Genomic DNA, 17,792 nt, shown 5'->3' with positions numbered 1-17,792 from the left:
TGAGCACTTCTTGAGCCAGGCCATATGCTCCGCACCACAGGGCTTCATGTGTTCCGTCTGGAGCCCTGGGAATAATGAGATCCCAAACCACAAAGGTCAGAGTCTCCCTGGATAGCAGCCATGTTGGGTGGAGGTGGGGTGTGCATGGGCCCAGCTCTTGAGGGCTCTGAACATTTTGAGTGAAAGAGTCTTTGGGGTTCATTTGTCTTCATGTCTTCCCTTTTCCTGAGTAGGCTCACACTGCTAGTTCGATGAAGCCTGGAGACTATATTGCAAATATCTATGTCTTCCAAGCGAGTATGGGTGCCCTTCCTGCTAGGATGGCCAACGCCTACGACAGACCTGGGACCTAGGGACTGCTCAGTTCAGAAATTGAAATGACAGTGGTTTGTGAACTGGAATATTTTTTCAAGGGATCAGTCTAAGACATATTTGTTCTTAATATTTCTTCTCTCATATCAGAGAAAGTCTGAGAAACACTTTCCCAACATGAGAGAATATATCTCATGTCTGCAGTGTGTGAAGTCTTGGGGTCTAAACTGCTCCATATATATAATTGTCTTCAGACACACCAGAAAAGGGCATCGGACCCCATTACAGATGGTTGTGAGCCACCATGTGGTTGCTGGGAATTGAACTCAGGACCTCTGGAAGAGCAGCCAGTTCTCTTAACCACTGAGCCATCTCTCCAGTCCCTCTATACTGTCTTTTGAGAGAATAACTTACTACATAGCACTGGTTAACCTGGAAATTGCTGTGTAGAACAGGCTGTCCTCAGACTTGCAGTCATCCCCCTGCCTCTACCTTCCAAGTATTAGGATTACAGACCCATGGCTAGCTAGGAGTGAAGATGTTTCAAAAGGAACATCTTGTGCCTCCCCTTCAGCTATTAGGGCTAAAAAGACAATGGACTCCAAGAAATTGGAATTTCCGCAGGAGTCTCATGTTGGGAGAAGAGAGAGTTGGGATTCTGGTGCCAGCCCATGGAGGAACTTGTCTCCAAGGAGGAGCTTTTGTGCACTGCCTTGTAGGAGACACTAGAGCTGAGATGATGGTGGTCAGAGGAGGCAGGACCTCGACCAGGACTGCTTAGGTATGTGCCCCCTTGCCTTCTCCTTAAATCTAACCTCATATTAGACACAACAGGATGCTGGCATTGGCCTTTTTATTTGTGCCTTTCCCCAGTGTGCCCATATTGAACAAATACCTTTCCTCTGGGCTTTATTATCACTTGTCTTTTGAATTGATATATTAGGGACAGGAGGATAAGCCTCCCTTGTAAGGGTTGCCAGGGCCCATGCTTTAGCCCAAATAACTGGTATCAACCCCACCAGCCTGCGTTGCTCTTGTGTTCTGTAAGACTCTATTCTCGTGGCCTGTTCCTACCGGGTAAGAGCTGAGGCCACTTCTGGCTGAGAACAGTCCACGTGAACAATGAACAAATTTGGGTGGGTCTAGCAGACAAAACACAAAACTCTGGGATGCCCTCCCCACCAGAACTCTGGGATATGCCAGACACCACCATCCTACATAGTGTCCTTCAGCAGCTGGGGCTGTCTGGGCTGCTGTGGCCCATTTTCCTGCCACAGACAGAAGTACTTAATCAGCAGACAAAGATATAGACAATTCCCAGGAGGGAATGGTAGATTTACTGGGCTGCAGGGGGATGTCAGCATACTGCCCTGGTAGGGCAGAAAAGGAAAGAAAATTAAGGGTGTGAAAACTGTGGTCCTCAGCCTAGCAGGTAGCACATCAGTCTCTCTCTCTCTCTCTCTCTCTTTTTTTTTTTTATTAACTTGAGTATTTCTTATTTACATTTCGAATGTTATTCCCTTTCCTGGTTTCCGGGCCAACATCCCCCTAATCCCTCCCCCTCCGCTTCTTTATGGGTGTTCCCCTCCCCATCCTCCCCCCATTGCCGCCCTCCCCCCAACAATCTAGTTCACTGGGGGTTCAGTCTTAGCAGGACCAAGGGCTTCCCCTTCCACTGGTGATCTTACTAGGATATTCATTGCTACCTATGAGGTCGGAGTCCAGGGTCAGTCCATGTATAGTCTTTAGGTAGTGGCTTAGTCCCTGGAAGCTCTGGTTGCTTGGCATTGTTGTCCATATGGGGTCTCGAGCCCCTTCAAGCTCTTCCAGTTCTTTCTCTGATTCCTTCAATGGGGGTCCTATTCTCAGTTCAGTGGTTTGCTGCTGGCATTCGCCTCTGTATTTGCTATATTCTGGCTGTGTCTCTCAGGAGAGATCTACTAATCTCAAGGAATGTGGAGACAACCCACTTCTCTGGGGCACCCACAGTCTCTTGCTGTTTTTGCTTTGGCTCTCAGTTTTTACACACACACACACACACACACACACACACACACACACACACACACACACACGTTCTGTGCTTACTGTGCACGCTTGACTGTGATTCCAAGCAGTGTTCTCCCCAGTGTGGTAGGAGAGACCTTAGAGACTTCCAAGTCCATAGGAAGTCTGTCAGTTTGAATTATATTCACGACTACACCAAGATGTTTCTCCCTTTCCTTCTGTCATGGTGCACAGTCCATTCACATGTCATGTGATACGCAGCAGATTGGATGTTGAAGCAGGTGTGAGATTCAGCTAGTTTTTATTAAGACTCCCCCCCCTCCCCAGAATTAAAGTTTGCAAAGATAATGATGCTATTACTCTTGCTAAATTTTGTTTTGTTTTGTTTGGAAAATGTAGTTATTTTACATAAAATGTTACTTATATTAATATGTAGTTTATTATCGTTATTTTTAAATGAACCAACAAACATTTTGTATGTTTTTGTTTTAATTTCTAACTGGGTAAATATCAGTGGATGCAACTTCCATATGCAAAATAATTCCCAGCAGGTCCTCAGTATTTCAAAAATGTACTGAGGACAAATATATGTAAATAGAGAGTGTGTGTGTGTGTGTGTGTGTGTGTGCGTGTTCATATGTATGTCAGTGTTTATACATGTATATGCAGAGAGCTCACAGACCAACCATGAGTGGTATTCCTCAAGAGCTGTCCCCTGTGTTTCTCTGAGACAGAGTCTCTCCCTGGGATCTGGAGTTCACAGGTTCCAGGGGTCTGTTCATCCCCACCTTCCTATGTTTGGATGTAGCCACCAAGCCTGGCCCTTCACATGGGTTCTGAGACTAGATGCTTATGTGTTAGAGCATGTTATTAGCTGGGCTTTCTCCCTATCTCAAAATCATTCTAAATTAGTGAGATTTCTTTCTGTCCATCTTTGTTTCTCTTTCAGACCAATGCGGGGCATACACCAATGGAAGGTTTGCCCTCTCGTGGGAATCACATTGAAAGTATGTATTTCTGTTCTAGTAAGGTCATTATTCAGCCCTTCAAACATCTGTTCTATCAGAGCTGTCTACAGACCTCCCCCGAATTCTGTTTGATGGCTTTTATCTTCAAGCCCTGGTTTTGATCCACCAAGCTGGATTTCTACTAATAACCTACACTGTGACTCAACCCAGACTTCAACAATTTGGGTCTTTCTTCCTTCCTTCCTTCCTTCCTTCCTTCCTTCCTTCCTTCCTTTCTTTCTTTTTTGTTTAGCTTTTGGGGCAGTGTTTTCATTCCCTATCGTAGGTGTACCTCAGATCTGTAGTAGTCTTCCCACTCTCGTTTCCTGGGCCCAGGGTGAGCGACTGTGCCCAGTGATCCATCACTCAGAGGAATGAAATTTGTAACCCACAGCTTTGCAGTAGAACATTCCCGTGTCCAGAATATAGCTCTTAAGAGGGACTTAAAAATGAATTTTTGTAGCTGGTGAGATGGCTCAGTGGTTAAGAACAATGGCTGCTCTTCCAAAGGACCTGGGTTCAAGTCGCAGCACCCACAGGGCAGCTCACAACTGCCTGTCACACTTGGGGATCCTCATGGAGACATAAATAAAAATAAATACATCACTAAAAAAGATCGGAGCCAGGCAGAGGTGGTGACGCCATTAATCCCAGCATTTGGGAGGCAAAGGCAGGTGCGTCTCTGTGAGTTCAAGGACAGTCTGGTCTACAGAGTGAGTTCCAGGACAGCCAGAGCCACACAGTAAAACCATCTCAAAAAACAAACAAACAAAAACCCAAACAAACAAACAAAAAACCCCCAAACACAAAACCAAGATAATAAATAAAATAAAATTGAATTAAAAAGCTCTTGATTAAAAGGCACACTATGGGGAATAATGTGGCTTTCAAGATCCTTGCTTTGAGGGAGACACCGTCTTTTGGAGGTGTGTAAGGCCTGGTTCATGAAAAACAGCTCATTTTCTGCCTTTTTTTCCCCCCATCAAAACCACAGACCTCACACAGGTTGTGTTTTTAGCAGCATGCTTGTTTGTAAACTCTAACCTTGAGAGTTGCCAAGTATCTTTCTACTGGGGTAGTAACTTTATGCTGGTTTCTGTGCCCTGGGATGATCCTTAGCATCAGATATGTATGTACTAGCACTTGGGAATTCTTTTCTCCGGATCCTCCCAGAAACGCTGGGCTTGCTTTGGTTACCTTTGAAAATATGCGTTACATTTTCTGTGTTTACAGGAGCCTGCATGGTGATTAGATTTTAGAAGAATTTGTATTTTTCTGGGGGTTGCGGGGGGGGGGGGAGGCAGAAGGCTTTAAAAATCTCTTAAGAAAGAACACTTACCACTCCCTGTTAGAACTCCAGGCTGTGAAGCAGCCTCTGCAGGAGAATTCCTGCTGGAATCCACATCAGGACTAAAGGAAAAATGCAACCATTGGTCCGAACAATGGAAGATTCCCTTTTCTGTCTTCTAGAGAGATTCCAGGTATTGATTCAGTCCTGCTGGAAGGCTCTTTGCTTTGCTCACCAATGAATTTTAGGCAGAAAATATCATGGTGATTCGAAGGCTGTGAATTACAAGGAGCCAGGCTTTGCACAAACATCAGGTGTAGGAAGGTCTCCAAGTTTGCCACACTGGGGCCAGCTCTTTCTGACTCTGGGCAGCTCTACATCGCCGTGTTATTCAATCTCAGGGTTTTCTTTAAATTGAATATCTGTGGGTAGATGTAGATCTCTTCTCCCATCTGTCCACCTGTCCTTCGATGTTGCTTCTGCTGCACAGGACAGTTGCCGAGAGGTGACAGTTCTGTGTGCTCACGGACATGCCAAGAATAAAAGAGAGTGGCTTGTCAATTTTCCCGGCGTTTGCTCTCTTGTAAATATTACACACATTGCAATTCTTACTTTCCATCTGCATATGACCGTATATTTTATATTTTGTGTAGTTATTATTTTACTACTAAATCCAATCAAGGATGATGAAGTAAAAGTGACTGGTGTGAAACTGGGATGGGAGGTAAATTTAAAGCTTAGCCTGGGCTACATAGTGAGACCATGTCTCAAACAACAACAACAACAACAACAACAACAGAGGAAAGGGGGAGGAGAGGAAGGGGGAGGGGAGGGGAGGGGGAGGGGAGGACCATTAGCTTGCTGTCAGTAATAAGGGCGTCTGAACCTGCTTGGTAGGTTACGGTTCCAATTAACTGTTTAAAACACTTGGCAATAATAATTCAGGCTGATTGGTGTCATTATTTGAGCAGTAATGATGGTGTTGGTTTGTTTGATCCTGTATTTTTGGGATATGCCAAGGACTTGGAAATTATGTAATGAAGATAAGCAAAGGATCTGCTGTTTTACTTATGGCTGTGAAAAACATATTGCTTGGGTGGGGTCACAAAAATCCTCTCTTCAATTTTCCCAGGGAATATAACTTTATGTTCTCATAAAGTTTAAACTTCTCTTCATCGTTCAAGTGTATACTTCTCGGAAAAAAAAAACCCAAATGTAGGTAAATGAGCTTTTTAGTTTTAATTCCACATCAATGAATATTCTTTTGGTTTCAAAGCAGTGGCATCTCCATTCCCTTAGAGAAGCAGGATCACAGTAATTGAAAATGAAGTATGATTCGGTTTGCTAGATTATAAATTTTCAGAATGCCTCCTTCAGCAAAAAAGAGATAGATTGTTATTAATAACACTTATAATAATGAGTAGTATTTAGGATGAGACACTAAGGTTGGAAGAGTCCTGGAGGGTATACGTCATAGCCACTCAATACGTGAATCCCCTCTTCTATGTCCAACCCCTCAAGGGTCGTCCAAGCTTAACCACCTTTGGCTATCTAGAAACTCAGTGACATTATTTCTTCAACAAATAACAGTTGTCATGGTTCAGATGATCAGAGTCTTAATTTATCATCATAATGTGTCTAATTGCATTATAATTATCTATTATTGAGATAGGAATTTACTATGATATAAAAAATACCCCCTTAAATCAATCACACTCGAACCATAGCATCCTCATTTGCATCAGACATCTTTAATTGGAGAGGACCGGCTGAATGGAGCCCAAGGTGTCGAAAGAGACCTTGAGACATCCAGGGGCCTACTGTGTCCCTTCAAGCGGGGTAGATGCCATGAGAGTACCTTTGTAGACATTAAAGAGGCTCCCTTGAAAGGGAGAGCTGTGGAGGTGGAGTTGAGGAGATGGCTCAGTCAGTAAACTTCTTGCCACACAAGCCTGAAGACCTGAGTTCAGATCCTCAGAACCCACGTAAAGAGAGGAGAAAAACGCTGAGCATGATAGCTCCTCTGTGACCTCAGTACAAGTGTGGCAGGAAAAAAGTGGGTCCTGGGAGCTTGCTGGTCAGCCACTCTAGCCAAGTAGGTGGTTTAGGAGCCAACTGGGTGTAGATGGCCTGCGTTCACTCTCATTTCTGGGGAAGGAAAGCATTATGCACACCTATAAATCCTGCCTTTTACAATAATGAAGAAATTAAAAAGAGCCAATGCCATTTTCTTTCTTGATACAATTAGCTGATCAAACTTCTCAATTTGGAGGGCTCAGCTGATTGAGTTGCAGAGCACACGCTGTTTAGTGAAATCTATGGCCATGGCTAGTTCCACTGATCGTTTTTCTCTGTCATGAAGGTGTTATTATGGTTTCTACCTTTCCTGGTAAATTAACCCCTCCAGTTCCCATTCCAGGCATCAAACTTCCCGGTGTTTGGGAAGGATCTTACATGGGGGACTGTGGTATGACCCCAGAGGCCTTGACCATCCCTGGTTGGTGGTGACAAATCACAGGGGCAGATCTTTCTGCTCTCCAGGGAACCCACGGACCCTAGAGTTGGTATATGTCACAGGCTCCTAGATAATTCTGAAATTCTTTTAGGTTCAGGGATTAATCACCAAAGACTGTGTCTCCAGGAGCTTGAGATTCCAACAATAATCTTCTTTTCGGTCTCTAAGAGTTCTGGATGGGAAAGCCATGGTCCATTGAGCGGGGTGGTGGTGAGCAGGGGTTAGGGACAGCGTGGGAGATGGTGACAGAGGGGCCTGATATGGAGGGTGGAAGAATCAAAGAGAAACTTGGTGCATTTGATGATGGAGCTTGGAGCCAGCTCTGCTTGAGTGGACCTGGCCCGGAAGCCTGCCATCTCACTTCTCGGAGATGAAGATGATGAGAGTGCGCGTGGTAGGGGATTGTTAGGTTTCAAGAATTTATACGGTATGATGGTTTTTCTCCTCTTCCCAATCCAAGAAACAAAACAAAATCCAATGTAAACTAACTGTCAAGTCTGAGGGCTGAGTCTTTACTGGAATTTATTAGATGTGGAAATAGCGTGGCTTCGCATGAGGGGAAGCTGCATTGGTAATCTGATGCTGGAAAGGTGGATGTTCCAGTTGGGGAGGCTTATGCGAATGGACGCACAGCAGTCCTAAAGGGAACAGGATTCCAGAGTTGTACACGATATTGTTTGCGCACTCTCTGTCAGACCCAGGCTTCTTGGGGCTAAAGCTTCAGGGATGAAGGACAGGGCTCTTCCCTGGCACACGACCCACAGTCAGGAAACCCAGTAAAAACCAATTCAGTTAACTGCAAACACTTTATGAGAATGACTATGGATACTCTTTCTCTAGAATTAGAAGAAAGAAAAAAAGAGACTCCATTTTTTTAAAAACAAATATTTCAACAGCTCTTCAGTTAGATTTCTCCCAAGCTTAAGGCGTTAGCTTCTCCTTGAATTGTGCCTTGCTCCTTTTTCTTAAGATTATGACATGTTAAATGGTGATTTACTCATTTCTGTAATTAGATGTAGAGATTAGAATCCCCTTTATCTTACTCTGCAGTTTTCCTTTATGGGAAATTATGAAAGAATAATAGGTAAAAAGTTCAGAATGGGAGAAAGAATAAACAGAATGCTGAATGGATAATAAAATATTTAGTGCTTTTCAATTAACTGTTCTCACGATTAGTACACTAGTATATTATATCATAAAAATCATGTCTATTAATTTTTTGCAGCCATTATCTTGACTGTGATTTACTCCCTTCAAATCATTAACAATGCCATTAAAAAGGTGGATGGGGATGGATGTCCTGGAGAGAGTTCAGGGATGTAATAGGATTATTGTTCAGGGTCACATGGAGATTGAAAACGGGAGAGCGGAGGGGAAGCGGCGGGAGAGAGAAGTGCTGAGAGCAGGAAGAAGATGGAGGACGATGCCTGCCCACGGCCCCACGATACAGAGTCAAGTCGGTCCCTCCATGAGAATGCGGGGGAAGGGACCTTAGCTGAGGCAACGTTGCTTGGAGTGGAAGAAGATGCCGCGTGTAAAAGGCTTAGTGACTTGAGTGTGTGGGCTTTGCTCATGGTAGAATTTCATTGCTTGGGGAGGGGAAGAGAAATCTATGTATGGAGGAGAGTCCTTAGGGTTCCCCCAGGGCCAACGAGGCATTTATATTCCAAGGATGCTCAAGGCTCAAGGGCGGCACTTCTACCCAGCCAAAGAAGGAACCCCGACTCTTCATAAATAGTTCTCTTAGGGAAAGTGAGGTAAGCCACATAAACCGGGGAGTGTTAGCCAAGAGACTGGGGCACTCCGGGGTTGCAGCTGTGCTGTGTGCTGACAACCTGCAGACTCCATTTCTTTACTTTGTCTTCCTTTGGCTAATCAGCTAGTCAGCCTTCAAGGCTGATGCACCATGAACATATGTGTCTTGCCTATGCATGGCAAGCAAGGTTCTAGAGAACAGTGCTTTGGTGAGGTGTTCTTGTTCTTTAGTTTCCTGTTTTTCTCAGTAGGGACAACTCTATCAGTTTGGATTCCAGGTCTGCAGTCTTGATTTGCTGTCTTAGGGGCTGTGAGTACATCTGGAGATAACCAAGGGGTGCCCTCCTGTTTAAATACTGTGCAACTTGATGGCAGAATTCAGACTGAATTTCTAGCAGACTAGTTTGCTTGCGAGAATCACTTTTGGCTTGGACATTTTAACCAGGAAACATAACATTGCTCTATCCTATTAATACCAGCTGTGGGCAGTCGGTCAGCACTGATGTGCACTGCCAGATGTTAGCTGAAACCTCAAAAGAAAAAGACCAACCAAACAAAAAACGATAAAACAAAACAAAACAAAACAACAAAAAAACTCTTTTCAAAGAAGTTGTAATGCCAACATTTTATAAATCAGAGTCCATGTGCTTTTTTTAATTATTACTTTTTCTAGACTTCTGCATTCCAGATAATAATTTCAATGATGAAACCTTATGATATGGAGACACATATTTGTTTAGGCAGCTGGTAAGTGTACGTGGAAACATTACAGATAGTATCTAATATCCATACATCCCTTTAATTACTCTGAACTTAGCCGTGTAAGTGGATGGGTGATGGATGTCCTGACCACACCCAGTGCTACTAATTTCCTGATCATTTTGGATCCTTCCAATGGAATCAGATCACAGCCATTGCTTGGCTTTAGAATGAACAATGAATGACTTTGTATTTTGTAGTGTCATGTTTTGATTATTGGCACAACTCAGCTTAAATGATGGCGGCCCAAAGGCCCCTCTACCTTTTCTTATATACCTATATTTGTTGTTTGTTTTGAGACAGAGTTTCTCTGAGTAGCTCTGGCAGTCCTAGAACTTGTTCTGCCGACCAGGCTGGCCTTGAACTCAGAGATTAGCTTGCGTCTGCCTCCTAAGTCCTGGGAATAAAGGCATGGGTCATCTTTGCCCGGCTCTGTGCCTTTTCTTTTAAAACCATTTTAAAAACTAAAATATAATCATTTCACTTCCCCCTTCTTTTTTCTCCCTCCAACTCCTCTCTGTCTATCTTATTCTTAAAATGGTAAGAGATCTTTCTAGAAATCGGAAGTCTTGTTAGTGGAAATGGAGCAGGCTGTCATTAGACAAATGGTAAGACATGTTCACAGGAACAAATGCTTCAGGAAATCAGAGTCCCACTATGTCCAGAGAGAGGTTGTGTACAACAGAATTTCTCAAAAAACCTTTACTGCTGGAACCACTGGGCATTTGTGAAGTAACACTCGGCCTCAGTGGCTGCCACCAGGGGCTCCCACCTCAGCTGGGCATTCGGACTTTCAGTGAAGAACTGCTGATCCCCAACACTGAAGATTCTGACCTAGTCCTTTTGGGTTGGCATTCGAGCAGTAGCTTCTCTTGTTTTTAGTTTTTTATGTGAGGCGTGGTCTGGCTCTGTAGCTGAAGCTGGCCTTGAACTTGTGTTCTTCATGCATCAGCTTCTTGTGGTATTCCAGCCCATGCTATCACACACTGCTGCCTTGGCAGTTTTAAATGATTTGCAAGTGATTATTTTGGGATTTCGAGAGACTTAAGAATAATTGTCTGGTGTAGTTTGAAGGCAAGCTTAATAATAGAACCTTATTTGCATCAGCATAGGAGACTACAATGAGGGGGGCAGTCTGCATTGCTCAGACAAGCATAGAAGGGGACCTTTCTTCCCAGTTTGGTGTCCTACTTAGCCTCCTAATAATCTACCAGTGTCCAGCTGCCTTAGTCCGGAGACGGTCAGAATGTTTTCTAGTGTATGGTAACTTGTCAGAGCCCAGTGACAGGATTCAGGTGGTTAGCCCCATCCCAGGAAGGACCATGTGGGCTGAGGAGCCCTCTTAAGCTCCTTGATCTTTCTTTTTCTGCAGCTAAGAAAGGCCAAGTTCAGGGATCACACTCAATCCCAGGGACAAGGATTACCTCAGCGTGCTGGTGAGTTCTGAATCAACCGAACACACACTGGAGTAATTAGGTTTAAAAGGCCTGGAATTTGCTATGTAGGTGAGGCTGGCCTTGACACACACTAGAGTAATTTGGGAAGAGGAAACTTCAATTGAGAAAATGCACCTACTGCTCCTGCATGTGGGCAAGCCTGTGACTGATGGCGGAGGGCCCAGCCCATCATGAGTGGTGTGCCATCTCTGGCTGGTGGTCCTGGGTGCTCTAAGAGAGCAGCCTGAGCAAGCCATGGGGAGCAAGCCAGTAAGCAGCATTCTTCAATGGCCTCTGCATGAGTGCCTGCCTCCAGGTTTCTGCCCCACTGGAGTTTCTGTCCTGATTTCCTTCAAAGATGAATAGTGATAGGAACGGAAGCCAAATAAACCCTCTCCTCCTCAAGCTGCTTTTGGTCATGGTGTTTCCTCAGAACAGTAGATCCAAACTAAGACATCCAGTAAGGTACCTACCTGCCTTTAGATGAAAGAAACTCCCATCTAGGGGTTGAGCTGTGATCTGGTCAGGGGCTAGTTCCTGAGAAGCAGAGGGGATGTGATATTCTGCTCAAAGCATGATCTATTAAAAAAAAATAGGTCTATTTAATTCACCTTACCAATCCAATGAAATATCCAAAAAAATATTTGAGAGGACTTGGGGTCCAGCTGTAAGTGGGATTGCACTGGAAACTTCTGTGGCAATGTTTGGTCAGAAGTTGTTATCTAAATGTCAAGATTAAGCTAGTGGGAAAAAAATAAAGTGCCTTTCTAGCTTTCTTTGTTGAAGGATCCATCCTTTGGCCTTACTGGCCTACCCCAGACCCAGAAGTGTCCTTAGCTAAAGAACTTTCTAAGTGGTGTTGAAAAAACATGATACCCACAGGAAGGCAGGCAGTCCTGAGCTGACAGTATTTAGGCAAAAATGTCACCGGTCACTAGTATAGGAGGAGGGCCTAGAACAAGATGACTTTTATTCAGACTGCTGGGTGGGGCTTCACAGCTTCAGCAACTGTGACTGTGGTATCCTGCTTTGAAGCAGCTTATTACTAACAGTCAGTCACTCCTGTGGTGTGCATGTAGCTGCAGTCCCACCTTACCATGCTGGTTGAAATGAGGGGGTTCAGGTTTTGTGTGTGGCCTGCATCATTCACAGAAATTAGGAAGGGAAACTGTCTTATTGCAAGACATACACAGGTTCTTTCTCTTGTTTACTTCTCTCTCTCTCTCTCTCTCTCTCTCTCTCTCTCTCTCTCTCTCTCTCTCTCTCTGAGGGAGGAGGTAGGGTCATATTGTATGTAGGTTTAAATGGCCTGGGATTTGCTGTGTAGATCAGGCTGGCCTCGAACTCTCAGAGATCCATCCACCTCTGCCTCCCGAGTGCTGGGATTAGAGGTGAACATTACCACTGCCAGTCTGTGGCTTTTTCCTTATCAGAAGCCTCCGGTTCCTCCCTGAATGATGTGAAAACACTATGTGGACCCTGTTTTCAGCATAGCCCAGGAAACCGCAGCATTCAATCCTGACCACCTCTAGGGCAGAGTCCCAGACCAAAAGCCACAGCGCTTCCCTTGAGAGACCGGTTCCTTTCTCTATAGGACACAGCTTTCAGCGAGGTGAAGAGATGTGGAGGCACAGAGAGGCAATAAAGGGGCGGTGGTGCAGAAATCAGCAACCGAGAACCAGACAGACTGATTCCCCCTTTCCGTTTCTGCAGCTCCCCACAACCACAGCTCTGAGCAGCGTGGGAAGACAAAGACAGCTGTGCCCGCTGGCGGCCTCAGATGTTCCCACAGCAGCGCTACACTGCAGGGTCCCCAGGGTCATCAAATATTCAGGAGGATGTCGGAGTCCTTTGTATCACAGCCAGAAATGCCACGTGCTCCGGGTTGGATCGCACTGGGCTCTTGTCGCTGCCAGTAGTGGATTGTGAGAAAGGGGAAATGGCTCTTTTATCAAACTGAATGCTGATAGCAGATTATGGGTATCTTTGTGTGAGATAGAATGACAGATTTTCCGGCTTCTTGTTCAAGAAAAAAAATGGCTAAATGAGAACTGTGCTGGACTAAGAGTCCATCCATTCCTGAAGAAAATCACTGTCTTTAGTTCTTATTGTAATCCGTTTTTAAAGGCGGCGGCCTGTCCTTGGGAGGAGCCGGAATCAGGGCACACTGCAAAGCCTGTTGGGTAGTTAGCTGTTTTTAGTTGATAAGCACAGGAAAGCTAAAGCAGCCTTAAAACTCCCTGGTGGCTGGGGATGCCAGAAAATGCCACTGAGTGGACGAGCACATGGCCACACAGCAGATGCCTCCTCCATTTCCCCTCAGACGTGCGACTTCTTTCAGAGGGAGATAAACAGCCTTTGCAACAGAGAATTAGAATATCCATCTTGGTGACATTTTCTTCTTCTATTCAAACTGTTTTTCTTAACACAGTTAAGAGTACTGTGTTTTTTAGAGTTTTGTCTTTTCTGAATGACTGGAAAGATTCACAGTAGCTTAATATCATTTCTCTGGTCAGTCAGCCAATGGGAAGATTAAGTGGGTTTCCATACCAGCCCTCCTTGGTCCGGTTTTAGCAGACATTTTCTGACAGTGATGAGAGAATAGGAATTTGCTCATTAAATTGACCAAGGAAAACAGCAGGGTGTGGCGGTCTGCTTCTTATTAGAACTGGTATTAAACTGCATAAGTAAAAGAGGAGGAGGAAAAGAAGAAGGAATGAATAATAATAACAACAAAACAATAATAACAATAATAATAATGATAGTAACAATAACAGGTAAATGGAAACTGTAAAAATTTAGAAAGCTGGTTATATGTAGTACTAGGGAGAGAGCATCAAAACACAAGCCGGGACCTGTTGGTTACAACACACCTTAAGACGTAACAAATTGTGACCAAGATCCACATCTTGGAACCAGAAGGTTATCAGCTGTCTTTTTGACACTAGGTCAATGAAACATGTCCTCTGCACAGGAGGTGGTGAAAATGGAGTCCTTTGTGGTTCTGAGGTAGGCCCTGCTTTCATTAACTCTAGACTGTAGACTTGATAGTTGCTGGCCGGGAAGGTAGGCTGAGCACATATGTGGATTTAGACTGAGGAAATCCTCAAGGCTTCAGTCCCACAGAGAGATTCAAACTCTAACGAGCTGAGTGACCTTGACCCAGCCAGCCCTTCTGCATCCCAAGCCTTCCTTTGCTCAGCCAGGAAACAGATCTCCTCAGGGAGTAATGGGAAACTCAACTGTTCTCAGTGTCTGGGAAGATGTAAAGAAACCATGATAGTTTCTAACATAACTATTAAAAACAATAAAAATCATGTAGTGGGCAAAGTCCTTTCTCATGATTTCATTTTTATTAAAACGTTAGGTCTCTGAGTTGTGTACATCGGTAGGTGTCACTGGGACGTTCCTCTGTGTGTGTGTGTGTGTGTGTGTGTGTGTGTGTGTGTACATGCGTGTGCACGTATATGCACACTATGTATGTGTGGTTTGCTCAGTCTCACCCATTGTTCTCCAATCTCTTCTTACTCTCCTTACCCTGTTCCCACGATGGCCATCCCACAAATGTTTCCACATATAAGAGACAACAAGCAATACTTATTGTTCTGTGTTTGGCCAGTTTTGCTCCAGATAATCCCTGGTTCCCCGTTTTCCTGCAAACAGGGTGATTTCATCCTGCATGGCTAAATAAATTCTGCTGCTGTGTGTATGGGATATTCTTCACCTGTTGTTGACACCTAGGGTGGTTTCCTATTTTGGCTATCATGAACTGTGTATGCAGTAAACATACTTTCTCTACAACTTCATAAGCATTGTTATTTTTAGTGTGCAGTTCTCTCTCTCTCTCTCTCTCTCTCTCTCTCTCTCTCTCAGATTTATTTAATGATTACACTGTAGCTATCTTCAGACACACCAGAAGAAGGCATCAGATCCTATTACAGATGGTTGTGAGCCACCATGTGGTTGCTGGGAATTGAACTCAGGACCTCTGGAAGAGCAGTCAGTGCTCTAACCACTGAGCCATCTCTCCAGCCCCAGGTATCTCTTTTATATCACAAGTTCATTCCCTTTACCTCCAATAGTGGTGCACCTGGGTTGTATGGGTTCTGTTTTTAGGTTTCTGAGGAACCTTTACCACAGTTTCCACAGTGGCGGCGCTAATATTCTTACCAGCAGTGTTTAGGAGGTTGTTTTTTCTCTACAACTTCATAAGCATTGTTATTTTTAGTGTGCAGAATCTTATAAGAACATAACACATAAGAAGAAAATACTTTTTAGTCAAAAGATGGGAAATGCTTCAGACTCTAGATTAAGCCTCAACATGGCCCTGAGCTCCAAATAAAACGGAGAAACACCAAACGGCTGTTAGTTCTGAACAGGGAGTGGGGAACACCTGCCTTCAGACAGGCTTCAGCCTCAAGGAAGTGGGATTCTCACTATAGTTCTTCTCCAGCTGCTATAAACGCATTGACTTATCTACTCCTCAACACACTGTACAAGGTGGTGGGTAGGTGGTCAATATCCACCTTAGGGACGAGGAATCTGAAACACAAAGGTAACACTGATTAAACTCATTATGCGGTGGGGCATGACTAATGGTCTGGGTTATAATGATTTGGATTCCCAGCATTAGGTGCCCATTGATTCCACAGTAATGAGAAAGGTAGATAAGCAGAGAAACTCTAGGCTTCTTTGATTCTCCAAGGATGAGATCAAGGGCTCCGGACTAGGGAGCCTAGTTCCAGGAAGCCTTCTAGAAACGAGCACCTATGTGACCTTGCTTAAGTCATTCCATCTTGCTTTTAAATATGTATTTTACTTTTGACTGTGTGAACGTGTGTATCTGTGTGCGGGGCATATGTGCATGAGTGCAGGTGTCTGTGGATGCTGGAGGTGTCGGATCCTCTGGGAGCTCTAGTGACAGGTGGTTGTGAGAGGCTTGATGTGGATGCTTGGAATCAAGCTCTGGTCCTCTGCAAGATCAATGCGTGCTATTAACCCTTGAGTTGTCTCTCTAGCCTCTTCTTTTTTGAGTGATGACCCCCACATCTGTAAAATGAGGTCGTATTCCTTCTCCTTATAGAACAGCAAGGGTACTGGATAATGAGTGTATCTGCAAGTGCTAGAGTCACATTGAAGATTGAAGGAGGGGGTGTCACCTTGGTGAGGCTGCTCCTCAGTGACAACAGCTATCTGCTTAATGAGCATTCATTGTGTAGAGGTGAAGGGACATAAAAGTCCTGTGTTAACCCTTGTGATTTGTACTGAGATGAAAGAATGGCTATGGCTTGCTTACTCTGTTCTTTGCTCAGGTGTTCCTGACAAATAATAATATCTCTAAAAGATTAACTTATTGTCTGTGGTCTTACACATGTGTATGTGTGCCTGCGCACAAACATGGAGGCTAGAAAAACAGCATTGGATATTTTATGTTTTTCCTATCATTCTCTGCCTATTCCTTTGGAGAGAGAGAGAGAGAGAGAGAGAGAGAGAGAGAGAGAGAGAGAGAGATCTTCCCTGAAACTAGGGTTTGCATTTTCTCAGCTATGCTAGAAGCAAGCTCTAGAGATCCTTCAGTCTGTGCTTCACACCGAGAGCTGGAGTTACAGGCATGTGCTGGATGCCTGTCTTGTCACGTGGGTACTAGGATATGAACTCGGTCCTCATGACTGTATAACAGTGCTCTTAACTGCTGCGCAATCTCGATAACCCCACCACCACCACCACCACCACCATCATCATCACCACCACCACCACCATCACCATCACCACCACTACCTCCACCACCACCACCACCATCACCATCACCACCACCACCACCACCATCATCACCACCACCATCATCATCATCACCACCACCACCACTACCACCATCACCATCATCATGTCAACAATAATCTCTTATCTCTACCTTACTTCTCCCCATTTTTCAGGCCAAGTGTCTCCATCTTCTTGCCTCTAGTCCATTATCTCATGATGGCTATAGTTTCATTGTTGTTCAGTCCCTTGCACAGCGTGGTGATCTGTGATTGCTTTTGGTGACCAGTATGAACCCTGGCCAAAGGTCTTCACCGCCTAGTGGGCAGAGCCAGGAGCCTCTTGTGCAGGAGCTTTCTCGATTGTGCAAAACTCTGGGGCAGGCTGTGAAAGGCCCATGCTTGTTGTAATCGTTGGGTGTATTCTGATCGTGTGAGGTGAGGCCAGCAGAATGGGAAGGTGGACAGTTTCTTATTCTTACATACAGAGAACATGGTCCTGTTTCAAGAGCCATGCCCTCAGCTTTCTGTGTGATGAATTATATCTACACGAAACCTGGCATCTGAGGTCATAGGTGAAAAACCAATTAATGCCAACCCAGTATTAGAAAATTTACATTGAATGTGAAAGACAGAGTCCCTTGCTTGATGTATAAAATATCCTTAGTGCTTCGTTTCTAGACTAGGTCAGTAACAAATGATACATCACACCAGGCTGGTACATCAAAGCACAGCTGAGGAAGAGCCAGGAGGTGCTGGGATGTAGAGGGGTAGAGTACATGTCTCTATGTGGATGAAAGATGCTTAAGGAGGGGTGATCAAAATCCAACAACTCAGAACATGGATCTCTTTCAAATGAACACACATAGGAAAAGAAAAATTCAGAAATTTATCTATTTAAAGACACAACATTAAGTAGTTTTAAAAGGGTATGCTGTGTGGATGCAATAGGAGAGC

General features: G+C 44.4%; 1 long non-coding RNA gene across 4 annotated transcripts in view; it reads left to right on the top strand.

The window, feature by feature from the left end:
* LOC120101577 (uncharacterized) overlaps positions 1-17,792 on the top strand; it is a 106,740-nt gene that overhangs the window by 75,351 nt on the left and 13,597 nt on the right. The window lies entirely within an intron of this gene.

Source organism: Rattus norvegicus, chromosome 3 (assembly GCF_021556685.1).
Source record: "Rattus norvegicus strain SHRSP/BbbUtx chromosome 3, alternate assembly SHRSP_T2T, whole genome shotgun sequence".
In the NCBI taxonomy this organism is placed as follows: domain Eukaryota; kingdom Metazoa; phylum Chordata; class Mammalia; order Rodentia; family Muridae; genus Rattus; species Rattus norvegicus.
Note: the sequence above shows the minus strand (reverse complement) of the source record. Positions and strands in the feature narration are given on the sequence as shown.